The sequence below is a fragment of the Bemisia tabaci genome, chromosome 1 (assembly GCF_918797505.1).
Source record: "Bemisia tabaci chromosome 1, PGI_BMITA_v3".
Classification (NCBI taxonomy): domain Eukaryota; kingdom Metazoa; phylum Arthropoda; class Insecta; order Hemiptera; family Aleyrodidae; genus Bemisia; species Bemisia tabaci.
In genome coordinates, this window is record NC_092793.1 from 72619489 (window position 1) to 72637778 (window position 18290).

At 40.1% G+C, this 18290-nt stretch overlaps 1 protein-coding gene across 1 annotated transcript in view; it reads right to left on the reverse strand.

The window, feature by feature from the left end:
* The window catches only part of LOC109033178 (uncharacterized), a 95227-nt gene that overhangs the window by 31126 nt on the left and 45811 nt on the right, over window positions 1–18290 (reverse strand).

Here is an 18290-nt window from a genome sequence, read left to right on the forward strand (position 1 = left end):
GATTGTAGTATAATTAGACTACTTTTTGCAATAAGGAACCACTATCTCTTGCTCAATTTAGAAATAACATATGTGCCACAGGTTTCCCTAGGCAGAGAGGCGCTTTCATTGAAGAGCCAGAGATAGTGGTTCCTTATTGTAAAATTTTATCCAATTTTTCGTGCGTAAAATTTCGTGAAAAAAGTAAAAAGTTCGTTAAAAAGTTCAAAAAAGGAATATCGCATTCGATAATGATATACAAACGCTCTCGAATGCAATGTTTTCCTCCGGAGGAACCCTGACTTTATTACGTTGAATTTGTTTGTCAAAGTTGGTAAGTGAATTCTTCAGTCTCGCGACAAGAGAAATGCGATCTCAAAATTTGATAAAAGTGACGCGCAGCTGAAACCTGGAACTAATCGATGCGAAGTATCTCATGTCGTTTTGACACAAAATATGGTTATATAGTTCCTAAATATGGCGTCCTCAGAGCATCTTAAGGTTGAAAGTTCTTCGCCCCATAGCTAACAGTGATTGCACCAAGATTGATGATAGACATGTAGATTAAAGACTAAGAACCAAACAAATGGATCATTTCTCACCCTTCACCTGGCAACTATGTATCATGTCGCGACGTCGAAGTTGAGACCGCAGCCAAAGAAGAAGCGTTTAACCTTCAGGTGCAACGAACTCAACCTCTCCCCTCACTCATCCGCCACTCGCTCATGAGCTTTTGCAAACTACGTTGCTTGTAAAGTTCGGTAGAGTCGGCACGAATATGAACTCGGCTCTGATTGGAATGAAATTGAATCGAGATGTGATCGAGCCATTTGCCCGAGTATAGACTGTTTCGAGTGTGGTTACTGCTGTGCATGGGTGGGGATGGATAAAATCCCTTTAAGAGCATTGTGAAAAGGCTCGTTTTTATTTGAATTCAAATCAGCACAATCGAAGCCGTTTATGGCAATTATATCAGATTGGATCCAAATAACCACAAAACCGTCTTCCCACATAGAGTGCCTGTACAGCGTGAGAATGGACAGATCGCTTCATGGAGGGCTCAGGGCCCAAAGGGCATCAGCCAACCCTCTTATACAAAAATTGTCACTGGCAATCTTTACAATATTGAATCAAGATGGCCAAGAATGTTCATGCATGAGCGTTCTTCCGCAAAAATGAGTGCATTTCTGCAAAACTAAGTCAAACGTGTGCTTTCCAAACGATAGATCGTAACAATTGTAATTATAAACTGTTCTGTATATAATTTGAATTCGTCTAAAATTGGCTGCCCTTTTGGACCCCAACTTTATTTGAGGAGGCATCAGTGAAGGCCTGTTGGATTTTTGGAGTTTCACACCTGTCCATACTCTCGCTATGCAGGTACTCTATCTGCACTTTGAGAAAAAAAGTTTAGTTACATGAGCCGTAAGTATACGGCGTTTGGTGTATCTGCCGTTCTATTCGGTTTCCGTAACTGTACCCGTGCCTTGAGCTACGTGCCAATGAGAAAGGAGGGTGGTTAGGAGCACAAGCACACAAATATGAGATAGAAAACAACTATACTATGATGGAAATGGTGGTACATCGACGGTCAATGGTGACCAGTGGTAGTAATGGTACGGTCGGCCGAGGTCCATCTTCCACTAGAGCATTTGCATGCGTCTCGACTTTGATGAATTTTGTGTTTAAGTGGAAACTACTGAGCGAACTGAACACGAAGATACCCTTGGTTCATAAATTGAACAATTATTGGAGAAGAAATGACAAAATGACCATTTCCCCTATCAGAAAAAAATTATAAAAAATACTGTGAAATCAGCTCTTTTAGCACGCTCAGATGAAGCAATAAAAAATTTGCATGCAAATTCTCCATTGGTACAATTTTTGACTAAAGTTTCTTAGTGTTTTTTACTTAGCTAAAAAGGCTTGTGATCTTGCAGTGGTGGAGCTGTGGATGAAATTCGGGTAAAGCTGTATAAGGTTTTAGAGTGGTTAGGCAAGAACTATTGTTTGGAGACTTAAACGCACGTTTAGGAAAAATGGCCGTCTGGATTTGTATACACATTATACTCACGAAAGATGTTCTTGCACAAGCACTCAATTACTAACATTGTTTTATGTGTATGTAAATTGTATTCCTGACTATCTTACTTGGACTAAACAGAACATCGATGGGATTCATACATTTGCCCTCAATTATATTTTGCCTCTGATCGGTATCGAACGACTCGGTAGAGGTGTTACCTCTGTTCCACTGAATCATACAAACTAGACAGTTAAAATCTACTAGCGCGTTGAGAAACAGATGTGTTTCGAAAACTTTTAATTTTAATCTGTAGAATTCAATTTTCTAGGAAATGATTTAAAAGAAGGGAGTTTTTAGTTTTAGTAACCTTTATCTAAATGTTAAACAAATGTTTTTACGTTCAGTTTTTAAAATAAGGAGAAATTTTTTTAAAACATGTTTTTGAAAAATCTATTTTGAAAGCGTAGATAAGTAAATGATTTTCACTTAAATTTTAAAAATATTTTATAAAAAGTCTTGGAAATGATTTTAAAATGATGCAAAAATGTCTTTTAAAACATATGAATTGAAAACGCTTGTATGCGACCATGACTTATCTTCCATAACATTTCAAAGCCGTTTTTGAAATACTTTAGTTTATCTCTGTTTTATAGAACATTTTATCGTTCTGGAGATATTTTTAAGCAACATTGTGCTATCAGAGAATGTATATAAATTGTATTTATAATGTTCATCGTCCGAATGGGCACGTCACTCGGAAGGCGTGAAAGAAGACTGCGGTTTTCGCGCCAGTGGCAGAGCCCTCAAGCGGGGCAGAACTCGAATTATTGCACTCATTATGATTTTGATTGATTTCGATGCAACATCACCGTGGTCAGCGCGCCGCACCCGCGCCTGCGCCCGGAAAACCCCGCAAAATCATAAAAATAAAATAATCGTTGCGTGGAATTTTGCGGCACTGTTGCCGCTCAAAAGCACGGCTGGTGGCAAAAAAGAACAGGTGTATGAAAAACCTCTAGGTTTTAAAGAAGGATTTTGGTCTTTTTGCACAAAATTGTTGTTCCTCAACGTCTTACCTTAGCAGTGGTATTAGCGTAAAATCATTAGCCGCACAGGTGACGCGATTGAAAAGAATAGGGTAAATATTTATAGGAATAATAACTTATATGCATTCCCCTGCCATCAGGTTTCAAAAGCACAGGGATTCATAACAGAGGCAGCAATCAATGATGAGATGGAAGTAAATCTTCAGGACTCTTTATACTCATTCAGAGGTAGAAAAAATTACGAAAGCTCATTTAATTTTTGGGGATCTCACTCTGTGTCAAAAAAAAGAATACACTTAAGATCGTAACCGAAACAAATTTGGCTTACATGCAGTGCCACATTGGTTCTTAATTTGCTACTTATTCATAGCTTGTCTACGCTAAATGAGAGCTTCAGGCAGTACAAATTTGTATGCAGCTAACATCTGAAGTTTTAAACTAAATTAGACAAACTCTTATTCTTCTGTGATCGGCAAGATATCGACGATGAACCTGAAAGAATGTACATATTTGCGGGGTTTTAAAATTTACTTTGACATTTTATACTTATTCTTTCTGAAGAAAACGAATAGGTAAACAACATGGCTCTACAGAAGATACAAAAAAAGAGATTCAGTCCCTTCTTCTCCATCGCCAATATTCTATTTTATGCTAATTTTTCAAACTGAAATTATAAGTTAATTTGTCTTCTCTCTGCTTTGGATCAGACCTCATCGCGTTGACCTCGTTTTAAGGGTTGTATTTTTTGGAAGTTCTGCCCTTGATTTGTGCCGAAAAGGAGCTAATTCTAATCAGACACCCCGAAAACAATACAGCTTTATGGAAAAAACTAGGCCACACTAGTTTGTAGTGTAGGTGAATTATCATCCTGAAAAACTAAAAGCGATATAGATAAATAAAAGCCCGCCCTCACTACGCATTCAAATCCTAGCAAAGTAAATAATCAGGAGATCAGGCTGCGCAGAAGCTGCGGGTCGGGGTGTTTGACCGCGGTTTTTACGGCGCAATTATCTAAGAGACTATTAACGTCTTCGAGATAAATTGCCTTGATATCAAGTCAGTCAATTAGAGTTTAGTTTCTGTTGCTCGGTACTGTGCTTTGTTTTGTTTTATGCCTTTCTTCTCACCTCTTTTTCAGGTTTCGCAGCGACTGATTTTCGATTCTCTTCACCGTTGTCCTTTTCTTTTCAATCTATGCATAATGGGCTTGTTGCAAACTTCAGCTAGAGCAAAAGGAAGAGTCATTTATCAATGAAAATGACTCAATAATCACAATGAGTACATCAGCCAAGTCTGATTTGCACTCCAACATCACAATCTCCGTAAGAAATATACGTTTTCCTACCTTTCCCGCTTCAAAAACGGTACTGTGGCACAGGTAAACGTTTCGTGAGAGGAGTCGTTCCATATCATACCCTTGCGCACCATGATGCTACACAATATTGAACATGGCCGGAATTTTTGAGATTCCTTGATCTTAATGTGTTCAATTTTCAGCCTCCGAAAGTCCCGCGTGCTATGCAGACTTTCCCAAACCGATCGTTTATCAGACTCTTCAGAAACTAAATTGATTTTTACGCACCACGCATGCGCACAAAACCAAAAACAACAATAAGATGAAAAATAAACTGGTGAATTGAACTGCAATGACTCGGCAATTTGCCGAGCACTGTATCGTCCGCACTTCGGCGCGTCGCACAGTCGAACGAACCCTAAGAGGGGTTGAACATATAATGTTGACGATCACTGCTGATAATTTTATTTTGATGTTTATATCGTTACATTATAAATTTTAAGGACTGCTTTTCATGGGAATTTTCACAAGATAACTAATGCAACCACTTTTAAACCACTCGTTATGCATAAACGAAGATAAAGGTATTAAAGTTTCCACATTTTGTCCGACTTCTTCGGAAGGGCGTATCTCAATTTCCTCGTGAACCCTATGCTCCGTGTAACTATATGCTTTCTGGACTCATGTGGAAATTGAATGTATTTCTCTCAAACGGAACTAAGTGCATTATGAGTCATAATTTATGACGTGAACCCTGTTATGCATGTATTCTTATGGGTCTCAGGGCTCATGTCCTAATGCACATAGTTCCATTCGGCAGAAATACGTCCAATAAGATGCGGCTTTACAACTTAAGAGCGACGACGACCAATGCTAAGGACCGTGCCAAGAAAAAACGCTGTATGAACATTTGAGATATGCCAAATTGCCCTTAATCGAACACGGATTTTGACAAAAATCCATGCATATCTTTCCTTGAAATTTTCAAATATTTTAGATCGAACTGCGTACAATATTGTCTGAAAATTCTGGAAAATAATATTCACAATTCTACCAGCAAATCCGGTTTTTATCGTAGGAAACTTGGCAACGTCTAAAGGCTCATACGGCGTTCTTCCTTAGCACGGCAGCATTGTATTGCTGCTTTGAGCAAAAGTTGGGCCAAAGTCAACCGCGATTCACAGTTCTGTGTATCGTAAAAACCGCGCACTTGAATCCAAGTCTCGCTGGAGTGGCGTTGCGTGGTTTATGAGCAGAACGGCGAAATACCGCGCCGAGAAAATCTCGCGGTGGAAACTTTACCCGTGAAAAATAACAAAGAGCCGTATTAAATGCTCTGGCGCAGGGTCGCTCTGGAAAGAATGTAAATATTTCACGCCGTTCGATGGCAATTATACGTGACGATAATTCCTGGCCGACGGATGCGCCCAGATTCTGGGAAATCGAGCGTCATACTGACTAGTTTCATTGCAGTTCAGCAGTCGGTTATTCACTCACACCGAGCTATGGCACGAATCTTTGAGCATCGGCGAATATTATCATCCAAAGGTACCGTTCTACCGGTGAATACCTTAAGAGTATTTTTTTTAAACCTGGGAATCACATCGTGCGTGATTGTAGAGTAACGAAAAGCATAAAAAGATGAGAAAAAGATGTGTTTTTACACGCTTGTTATCAACATTTAATCAAGAATCCGTGCATTTTGCTTGGAATAGAATTGTCGTTTTTAACGTAATCGGTCAGGTGTTATCCTCAGAGAGGGAGAGGGGAGGGGACCACACAAAATCAAATTGATCATTTTTAGGAATTTTGAGACTTCAGTTTTGTAAATTAAAATAATGTTACGGCCTATCAAATATTTTAGCTGAAAAAGAAAACAAACAATTACAAAAATGCGTCTTGATACGTTGAAATAGTCAACCAACAAAGCAACTGAGAAATTGTTCGGAAGCAGGAAGCAGGGCAATTTTTATTCTGGTTTGTTTTTTATTTGGACGAAAAGAACCAATTGACGTATCAAAGAAGATTATGTGGACATTATTAATAAAATAAGGGAAGGGACAGAATTGATAGATAAAAATTAGGTAATCGTAACTTAATGTAGCTGGTGATATTGCGAGTGACTTAGAAACTAAGTCTTTAAGGGTGGGTTTTTCTTCCCAAACATTTGTCTGTGTTTTGTTTCATGATGTAGATATGAGAAAATTGTCAACAGTTAAAAAATAAACCTAGGTATATGATAACTTGACGTTCGAACATTGGGGCGCCAAGTTTTAAGAAAATATAACCACGGGGCAATCTATGGGCAAGGGACAAAATATTCATAAATACAAATTAGGAGAGTTAGTGAAAAAATAGGTTGGATGAATCACCGTTCAACTTCATGACAGAAAGAAAGTCCTTGTTTAATTTTTAAAAACTTAATAGGAGATTCAGCAAAATATAACTTGGTTAAGTCACATCTGACGCATGGATTTTTGATAAAGCACCATATGACGTCACATTTAGATGAAAAGCATGGCAACATTCCAAGCACTTGGCATCTTGTTTCCGTCACAAATTCTACTTTTCCCGTGTGGTCTTGGTCCTAGGATTGTGGCAGGCGTTTACCGAGAAAAAGTAATGCAGGAATGACGGACAGAAAACTATTCTGATGATTCCGCTGGCAGGTCCAGGCGAAGTTGTCACTTTTGAACGACAAAAGTCCTCGCAAGCTCAGTATTTTACAGATTTTAATGCAAAACACGGCAGCATTACTTCAAAGCACGCGACCATTCTGGTGTAATTGAAACGAGTTCTTCTTTGAAGATGGGACCAAGATGGACAACGTAGTTTCCAAATGGGAAATATAAATCGTTAGTCTATCATGTTTCAAGGATGTAAAATGGTGTAAATTAATGTGAGCACCGAAACCGGCAACCAAGAGTACAGCGGACATTCCTCAAAATCCCTCAAAGGTAACGCACTGTTTTGTTTCTTTCTGGCGATAGTGCACTATAGGGTCTTTGAACTGACTTTCGGGCCGTTCGAGTCTTCCGAAGCTACTTATGGAGGGGGGGGTGTACGAGCTTGACCTAAGAAATTTCACGAAGCGGGAAAGAGATAGGAGAGAGAGAGGGGGGGAGGGAAAGAGGGAGAGAGAGAGAGGGCAGAAAGAAATTTGAAGATCGTTGCATTCCCTGCTAACTCGCAAGGTGAACTTACAAAAACGCGTCTCTGTAAGAGGGCCGTCCGGGTATTATGATAGACATTTTGACAGACTTTTTGATTCCTTTCCCTCTTAGCCAGGTACTCGTAAGAAAATTTTCCATCCTCTCCCCCATCGGACTTAAGTGGCTCCCCCTTTTCCCGTACATTTTCAAAACACAACGGATACAGCTGGAAAAATAGCTAGAAAGATCATTTTTTTCGATCAATATGTGAATATATTTCTGTTAAGTGGGGGCTTACGTAAAACTGGGTTTGTTATTCCCTCGTGAGATCCGTAAGGGAAGCTCAGACGCCCCTCCCTCTTCTTTAGGTAGCCGACATAATATTTGAGCGGGCCCAAGGCACTCAACCGATGACTCACACTGAGAGACTTAAACGCGAGAGTAGAAAAATAAACTGTGCGCCTACCGAAACGGACGCATGCAACCATGATTGCAATACGAAGCACTCACGCGCACTTACGCGTATTTACGAGCTTACGAGCACTCACCCACCCCTACTCTGCCGTCCTAAGGAAGAACGCCATATAAACCTTCAGGCGTTGCCAAATTTCCTTTGATAAAAAACGAATTTCCTGGTAAACTTACGAATATTATTCCTCCAATTTTTCAGATAATTTTGTTCGCAATTTCACCTGAGGTCCATGAAAATTTCTAGGAAAAATATTTATATCTTTCCTCAACATTTTATTGAAGGAAATTTGGCAACTCTCAAATGTTCATACGGCGTTCTTCCTTATCATGGCAGTAATGTCGGTAAATCGATGACAACTTGATTAAAACTAAAAAAGATTGGACGAATTTTGAAGAAAATTTGATTTAAAAAATTTGAAAGTTATAGCAAGCTCTCCTCGCTATCATGGCAGGATATTCATGTAGTCACTCCTTAAACATCATTTTTCCTTAGGTGGCCCTTTACAGGTAATAATTGCAATAAGTAGGTAAATAAATGAAATAAAAAAAAATTATTTCTGACTCTAATTATAATTTTTGGAACTTCTTGGCTTTGATTTCCCAGCGAAATGGTGTGGGCCCAGCACCATTTCTCCACCTTGTTACCTACAGTATTCGGGCCACTCTTTGGTGTGTTTTTTTTGTTTTTGTTTTTTTCTTCTCATAAATAAATGAATCTACCAGGATTTTAAGGGAGGCCCATCGGTGGCATGAAAGTAGACGGTCGCCCGCGGCGCGTTGAGCTCTGGGTTGGATCATCCAGATGACCTTGCAGTAATCCGCGGCACGTCATCGTCATCGACGTCATCGACGTCATGACGGCGATGCTGATGGAGAGCACTGAACTGGACACTCACCCGAACGCCACACGCCGCGCGCCGCGCGCTCCGGCAGACGCTCGCTCATTGAGCTCTCGGCCGCTCATCGACACGCGACATCCGCAGCAACAAGCGCTGATTCTTCGCCGAGACGCCTGAAAATGATTAATGGCTTCGTCGAGTGTCGACACGCCTTTGAAAAACGCGTCATATGTGCCGCAGATTCACGAAACTCGCTCCAAATATCCTCACGTGACCAATCTCGTCGATGATGGAGTCTCTGGATCCGAGTCGAAAGAAATCTCTGCTGAAGGATTTGCTTTGTTGTCAGAGATAATCTATTTTTTATTAGATAATTACGACCTCATTTGTGCCTGAGAGTTAATGGTAAGGACGAATTTCATAGCAGGGACACAAATTGTTTGCGACCATATTGCGGAGGCTCAGATTTTCTTTTATTTTTTATTTTTTTTTCAAGGGTTTTCAGTTAAATTATTTTCGGAGCCAAAATCCCGGATGAGCCCGTTTTTAAGAAGTCCGAAGATTCGAAAAATTTCAAACGCGCCGGAATGGCGGGGAAAAGGATGGCAGTGATGTAGTGCGGCAGTCAAATTGCTATCTCCTCTCTTTATAATTTTAACTGATATTCGTTAAAATAAAACGCATTTCAATGTGGAAGTGTTGCTCGCTTACTACAGATAACACGAGAGATATTCGAATCTTTAATTCTGAAATATAGTTTCGAGTATCCTATTGTTTTCATATACGAAGAGTAGATAGAAATTTGACAGAAGTCGTAGAAGCCCGTGCTATAGCCTCTGAATCGTGACGGATTACATCAATCGGTTCGGCGCGAACCGGGGCGTTTTTTGCGGAAAAGCTGAGCTTTTTGAACTGCGCATTTCTCGATTTATGAGTTAATTTCGCGTTCTCATGGAGCGTATTTTTTACGGTTTACCTGTGGATAATAGTATTCGCTGGTAAAAATTCATTCATGGTTCAGTAAACCATTCGGTCATATTCCCATGATGAGCAAGCACCCCATAGCTCTCCGTAATTTTAAACGGTTTTGTTGGTTTCGTATCGCTGCGATCAGAAATATGAGTCATGTTACGACAAATAAATGAAATCTTCGCCGCAGTCGGGTGTTTCGACGCCATCCAGTGGTCAAACCAATATTTACAGTTACCACAGTTTATGTCCGTGAGCGGCCTGTCCGTCTCTCATCAGGGCGGTCATCCTCTGTCGCGCCCGAAATCAAGAACATCGGAACTATAGATCAATTGCGATCGATATTCCGCTCGCTACGAAATATGGGCAAAGGAAGTATCGAATCGAAACTATCGATCTACCATCCACCGGTATCGACTCACGGCTGAGCGAGTGTTATGAATGCAAATCGAATGCGTGTACAGACGTCTATTGAGTTGTGCGCGAAGGGCGAAACCGAAATGGGAGACGAGTTTATTTCCGATCTCAACGTCCATCTTCCCGTCTAGAACGTCGTATCAACTCTCAGACACTGCCAAATTTCTTTTGATAAAATCAGAGATAATATATTTTAGAGACCTCGCACTAACAATCGAAACAATGTAATTCGGTGAGGCAAAATATAAATCTGGTGGTCAACACTATTTTTAGCCTAATGATGATTGCCAAACGACTTTACGATTCGCAAATGGTGACTGTTGAATGTTGGAGTAAGCATTGTGAGGCGAGTTTTAGCAAATTAGGTTAGGATTGCGAAAGTAATCGCTCAACTCCTAGGCCAAGAGTCATCATTAGGCGAATTTGAGCGTTGACTTTCTGGAAGTATTTTTTACGCTATAGGGATGATAGCGATGTGGAGTCTTCCTTCAAAGATAAATATTTAATCGAGGGAAATTTGACAGCATCCGAGTGTCCTTACGGTGTTTTTCTCAGCTCGGTGGCATTGGGCTACCGCGGTAACGCGGCTTGATTTTCGTTTATCTCCGAAATATCGAGCGACAGGCGTTGGTTAGGTGATATTAGACATGCTCCGAAGGAGGTCTTCATTCAAAAGCGTACTTGCCAGACTAAGATCTGAGCGGGAAATATTCCGGACGAAACTGCAGTCAGCAACTAACGGGTTGTCAAAGATATTTTTTTTACATAGCAGTGTAATGAAAAGAAATAAAAGGAGGGGCAGTATAAAACGTTTCGGCGTATCTTAAAAATTTATCCAATGATTCTTAATTTTTTAACAAAACGGAATACATGACGGCGCCCATTGCTGAGTCTCGCGTGGAGTTGTAAAACCCCAGTCTCGTCAGTATCAAATTATGCATTTACCTTATTTTTTTTCTGAAAGCAGGAAGTTCAAAAATATGCGAATCTCTTATGCATATTGTGAAGTTCAATAATTGTACACTCCCCCGATGTGTTAAAAAAAATAAAAAATTTTAGGTTTCCCGGTGTGTTCGTCACGGTGTTTGAGCCATTTTCCGAAAGGCGTATCTCCCCATTTTAATTGCTTTAGTAAAAGTTTCCGCGGTAGACCAAGTATAAACTTTTAAACAGACTATGTTTATAGACGCGTTAAGCTCGAATTATTGAAAATAATGACGCCCTTTCCTTTCTAACTATTTGGGCCGGTCTCATAGTTGTTCCATAAGAGCCTCTCTTCTAAAGAGGCATCAAATGGTTTAAAAGAGCTTTCTATGCTAATATCTCCGTCAACAAAAGCAATACATTCCACAGTAACGCCTTGATACAACTATTCGTACTTTATGAACACGCGGGTTGCATACGAAAAAGTTGAAGGCGCTTTGCTCGTATATACTGATCCAGGGAGATTAATGATATCCTTGACATGGCATCACAAGAGGGACAATTTCAACAATTCTAGAGTAGCATTGAAACATTTTTTCTTTTCATAAGTAGATCATTGCGAAGGGTGAGAATGATTTTCTACTGCAGAAAATAAACAATACAGTTGAAGAAATTCTACGAAGATCTTGAAAAACATTAAGGTAACCACGCGTCTACCTTAAAATTCTCAACTTGCGAAGTTTTTAATTTTGATTTTATTTCGGTAGAGGTTAATGATTGTGATACCTTGCGAGAGTCTATTTGAAATGTTTGCGGTTGAGTTTTATTCGATATTCGTTGAAATAATTGTCCCTTTTAGGTAGATCAATCGATTTATCGAAAAACATGCTTCGCAGCTACATTTTATGATGCTTTATAACGGATTTCCTTAAACCTCCCTAAACCACAATATAAACTACACATGGTACCTCCTATGGAAAGAAGCTGCTTGATGATGGACTATAAATACAGCCGTCTCTGTACGTTCAAAATTTAATCATAATACCAATAAAAACAAGCTTGGAATAATGACCAGTACTCCCATTTCCTGGAGCTTGTTCTGAAATCCGGAACTTTTAAGATTTTCCAGTTTTTTTCCCCGGAACTTTGGAAATTTCTGCAATGTTTCGGATCTTGAGCATTTTCCGGAACTTTCTCGCAACTTTTGAAGAAATCTACAAGGAATCCCGGAACTTTTGACGGTCGTGGAGTGGGAGAAATTGGGACAAAAAAGTTCCGAATCCCGGAACTTTTGACGGACATGGATCGAATGACAGCACTGATAATGGCAAGAAATGAGCAATACGCGGCAACCACCATCATGTATCGACCACGGTGCGAATTGTTCCGCAAACGGTTTCGTCGGGCCACGGGGCCCCCGGGGGGCAGCAGTTGGAGCCATCTCCAACTCGAAAACGAGTTGCACGCTTTTCTTCGGCAAATATTAATTTTTCGCCGCTCCTCGAATCCACCAATAATTTCCCCTGAAACAGAGCAGTCCATTTCTGGGACGTGCTGTTAGGAAAATAAGTATTAGCGATCCTCCAATCGCCCCTGAATAACGGAATGTTTCGCGCCGAGTCTTTTCCTCTCTAAACGATAGTTACTTGTAACGACCCCGTAGCATATATGAGGTGAGTAACGGGTGCCATGCATCGCCTCACGGTCAAAAAGAGGGGGCTTTTGTGGACTAGGTCTGATTTAAAATACACGCATCCTCTCTACGACGGTAAACCTCGAACAAATGTAATGATATAGTACACAAGAATTACATCAATAAATCTTTGACAAGTTTCAATTTTAATTATATAGTGTACGCGCCCTTACCGCTTTGCGGCTCAACCCTTCGTGATTGAACAGGCTCAATAAATTAATTGCAGAATAAAAAACAAATAAGTGCATATTTTTCAACAGAAAGCAGTAATGATTGAATTGAAGAATGAAATACATTTTCAGTGTATCATCAGAAATAATTTTAAAAAAAACATACATCGATGACTAACGAACAACGCCGTCTAACTGAAAATTTTGGTGAAAAAGCGTTAACGACTTTGCCGTATTTTACAGTATGAAATATACAAGCTGATGTGTTCAGTTTGTGTCCAAGCCGGACGCGAGCGTTGTAATTACGCCTCAAAGTACATGAAAAAAATGCAAACTTAACGTCAAATTTAGAAAAAATGGCGATGTTCTTTCTTCGTCCTATAAAATCGTCGGTTTGCAGATAGACGGCATTGTTCATCACCCATCGATATAGAAATACAAAAAAAAATAAAAAAAATAAAAAAAATAAAAATGGTCTCGACGACCGCACGCGTGCGTTTAATTAAAATATTAAGTCCACTGTCTAGAACGGAGTACCATCTGTTATCGATTGAACCATAGTCGAATTAAGAATCTTATTTGATTAGACTGTCACCAATGACGCTTCGCCTCGCGAGTCAATGCGGTTCCTCGTCGCGTCGCATAATTATCAGGGGGAGAAAAAATCAATCAAATCTAGCCCAACCAGCGAAAAAATTAATCCGTTTGCAACGAGGGCCGAACCCGTTACAATTCAATTAACAGCACCGCCTCTCTCCCCCTCCCCCCCCCCGCCTGTTCCCCGCACAACTCCTGAGTATGCGGAAGAAACCAGTAATGAAGAAATTAAGTCAGGTTCAGAGTCAGAGGCGGGCCGAGAGGGTACGTCCAGATCGTGAAAAGTATTGACGTTCTCAGTTTCCGAACTCTCCGAAAACACTTTTTTCCTTTATTCAAATCAGCCTCCACTAACGTTTAATATGCTCAAACTGGCAACATTGCTTTTAATTACACCTGATGTTGCCGTTCCAAGATGATCTTTTCTTATTCCTCCGTGATGAAATGCAAATCGACGGTGAAACTACAAACCACGTATGCGACGTCGCAGACTTCCTGTCATTTTTTAAATGAAAAACTATTAACGTCCAGTCTTGAAAATTTCTGTGATTTTCCTCTTCGCGCGGAGAAAATTCTGTGAAAATTTCAAGGAATGATTGATTCGGTCTACTTCCAAAAATAAAATGTGAGCGTAGATTTTTAAACACCGCAAACGAGATACGTGGTTTGGTAGTTTCACCGTCGAAATGCCCCGTGCAAAGGGGCAACGTAGTCAATGTTCCTAATTTTATCAGGGTTGTGACGTCTCACAATTAGTTTTTCCTCGAAGCGTTCAACTGAGATGAAAAATTTTACTTTTCATGACGAGTCGGCAAGCATTATTTATCGAGTCAAAGAAAGGTGTCAAGTTCGTGGAGCAGGATATTGAATCTACTTTGCATGACTCGGTAACGGAGTGAGACGATGATCAGGCTTATCATTCCCCAATTTTTTTCCTCCTTTTTCCCGGTTGCGTGTGCGACCTGTGATGTCGCCCGAATTTTTTTTTTTTTGCCTGACGAATGCTTGCAGACTTAGTGCCAGGATTGTTTCGACACAAGTCTTTATTAAAACCATCTTTTGACTTCTTTTGTTAGTGCAAAGGCGGATATAATGGGAAAGGGGGGGGGGGGGTTGGGGTTTGAACGCCCCTCCCGCTGTTCGCCCGAAAAAAGGAGGAAGAGAAAGGGGAAAAATGAAGAAGGAAAGATGTTTGTATTTGGCTAATCATGTCGAAATTGATTCAAAGTGCGTATAGGATGCTTTAAAATTTCAACAATTTTCTGACGGAGCCTCCCCAAACCCCCCTTGCACCCCCTCCCGTTTAAAGTGTCTGGATCCGCTTATGTATCTGAGATTTCCGGAGACCCTCTTTGTTGATCAAAAGAATAAAAAATCTCATTACCCTTTTCTTAAAATTTATTTCACCTAATATGCCCATTAATCCCAAAACAGTATGCACCTTTAAAGTTGAACTACATTTTAATGTGAATTGCTATTCCTGACTCGCATGTAAGAAAAAATAAATGTGCCCTCAGTAGTGAATAAGTGTTTTCATTGATGAGTCAAAAATAGTATATCCATATTGCAAAAAACGAATATTGCGATTTATAAGTACTGGCGCTAGAGTAACTCAATGAGACGAGAGAGTCTTATAAATAGACAAAATTTAAGGTATATAAACAAAAATCAGGTAGAACAAGGAATAAAAGCTGTGACAAATGGCTCCTTTCATTATTAAGTATACACCTGTTCATAATGTATTCTCTATACTTCTACGCTATATTTCTCTTATGTGTAATGTTACTTCTTACTTCAAATCCCACAGAGAATGTGACATCTATTTGCGAAATTCACATGGATTTAATTACACATTAGTAAGCTATTTCAGTCAAACTCAAACGCTATTACTCTATTTCTCTATTCATGACAGAATTACGTCGTATTTTCTACAAGGATTTAACGTTTGCCACTTGGAGAGTATTCTCCTTTTTTTGTGCCCCTGCGTTGAAGTCTCTCAAACTGCTCATAAAATACGATTTTTTGATCCCTCTCTCGTAAGGTATTTATGACGTAGATTCGTTACCTTAAACACGTCAGAAAACCATCACCTCGACCCTCTCCTCCTATTTGAGCGTTGCGTCTTTTATGGATAGCCCTTATGTTGTTCATTAAGGTTGTTTCTCTCATGAGCTGCAATGATCGAGAATACACTGACGATGAAACTGCAGGAGTCGGTTTCCTGCCGCAACCCTCCTGTCATACTTTTTTTTTTTTTTTTAATGGATTTACGCGGATAATATTCATCTCGTGAAAAATTTCCTGACTTTTTTCTCTTTGAAGGAAGAATATTCTTTAAAACTCCAAGAAATAATGATGCTTTGTTATGCTTTGATCAAGTAAAAGTTAGGAGTGGATGTTTTGAAACACCATTAACGAGAGACGCACGTTCCTGCAGTTTCACAATTGACATGTTATTTTGAACGGTTGCGCAATGAGGACTACAGAAAATATAGGTCCATCCGCGGGTATCATTTTTTAATAGCTTAAAATCTTCAAAAATATAGTTTTCACCCTCTTAAAGTACTGCTATTAAAAAAAATAAAAGAAAATAAAGAGAATTTGTAAAATCAATGGCAAATTCCTCTAAGTATCATTCTGTAGCCCATGAACGAAGTTTCATTATTCGACGCGACGCCAACTCACAAAACATCGAGTCGTTCCATGTTCCGTGTACCGTAAGCCAAGCCGTGCTCATTTGTCGTTCCATTCGCATTTTATTTTGGCCAGCGCTGCAACATTTGGATCACCCGATACCTACATTTCTCAGCTGGTGGAAAGGAATCAGGGTAATACTTGAAACACCAAATGGCGGATTTCCACCTTTTTTTGTGCCCATGCGTTCAAGTCTCTCAAAAGGCCTCTATAACGATAATCTTTCATTATCTTTTATCACTTAAGAAAAATGGCGAAAGAAGCACAAGTGTAGTGCGATTCCAATTTCGGTTGTGAATGTCCACATGGCAACTTTTCATCCTTTCAGCAGTATGAGACCAAGAACGCTTCCTCGAACTTTCCTTCTCCTTTTGAGGAGTCTAAAGTTTTATTAATTTTTTTTTTTTAAATTTCAATAACAACTTAGAACCTACGCGCGGCAAAGGAAGTTATATCCCGCGTAATAATATAGGCGGATCAAGATACTTCAAATGGGAGGGAGGGAGGGGCGTAAATGGGTCCGGAAGGCATTCCCTCAGAAAATGTTAGATATTATAAAGCATTTAACATATAGTTTGCGTCAATTTCTTCAGGAATAATTACCAAATACATGCGTTCTTCTTTCTTCTTTCCTCCGTTCATTCCATCTTCCTTTTTTCCTTCGTTCTTCCTCTTCTTTCTGGGCAAACGGAGGAGGGCCAACGCCCCCGACACCCTCTATGCGCCCCCCTTCGAATCTACTTGTTCGTAGTAAAAAAATCCCGGGAAATTGGTAGCCTTTTCACCGGGATCTGGTGTATTGCCACGTAGAGCGAAAACCACTTTTGAGGCTCCACGTGCATACGAGGTTTCCATTGCGTACACCATGGAAGGATAGGCCGGGGGTGGGGAGAGAGGCGGAGAGGGATCATACGGCGCATGCGTTGCGTTGCAGTGAGCATTTTTGCACACTCACTGCACTCGGATTAAAGAGCAGCGATGCGTGTCGTGTTTAGGCCGGTCGCGTCTCGTCGCGGCGCGGGCTCGCCGGATTAGAATCTTTACGGAGTCAATCTTGGGCGGTTCGAGTCCCTCGATCGTCGATCCGGGCTCAGGACTTGTTTCCGACTGTCGCTTTGTCAGGAAGTTAAGCGGGAATAAACTCCACGGTTAGCCGAGTATGAAGAGCCGTACTCTGCCGTGCTAAGGAAGAACGCCGTATGAGCATTCGAGAGTTGCCAAATTTCCCTTGATAAAACATGCATTTTTGACGCAATTTAAGTATATTTTCCCTTGAAATTTTCAGATATTTTAGATCAAATTGCGTACATATTTGTCTGAAAATTTTGGAAAATAATGTTAAGAATTTTCCTAGTAAATTCAGTTTTTATAGAAGGAAATTTGGCAACGCCTGAAGGCTCATTCGGCGTTTTTCCTCAGTACGGCAGAATTCGCGGTCGTACTTAAACAGCTATACCATCCTCAGGAAGGCCCCGTATGCTCTTCATTGTGCCAATGTGCCGAAGGAGTCCTTTGACGAAGCATCTTATAGGGGACAATTTCAACGAGTCCGGTGAAATTCAACCGTATAACTTTGGGAATAGATTCCTCTAAGGGATTACAATGATTCGACATCACGAAATTTTGAAAGTTTAAGGCAGATCAATACTAACAGTTTGTTAAAATCATAGAATTTTTAATTATGTATTTCGCAAGTGTTGTCGAGTCAAATCGTAGTAATCCCTTGCAAGCACTTATTTTCAAAGTTACTCTGTTGAATTTGACTCAAGACCAGTGAAAATTGTCTTTTTGGAGGCGTCTTTTCAAAGGCCTGCTCGATAACCATGTAAATTAAATTGGGAGGAGCTCTCTGAAGGTCGACTATGAATTGCCACGTTTTCGGTGGAATACGACGTTCGAATAGCCTCTCGACTCGTTGTGGTGACTTGAAAGCTTGAAGCTCCCATCAGCTAGTTTCAGACTGTTAATATTCGAGAGATTACGGAAAATACCTGAATTTACACAAAAATTCACAAGTAT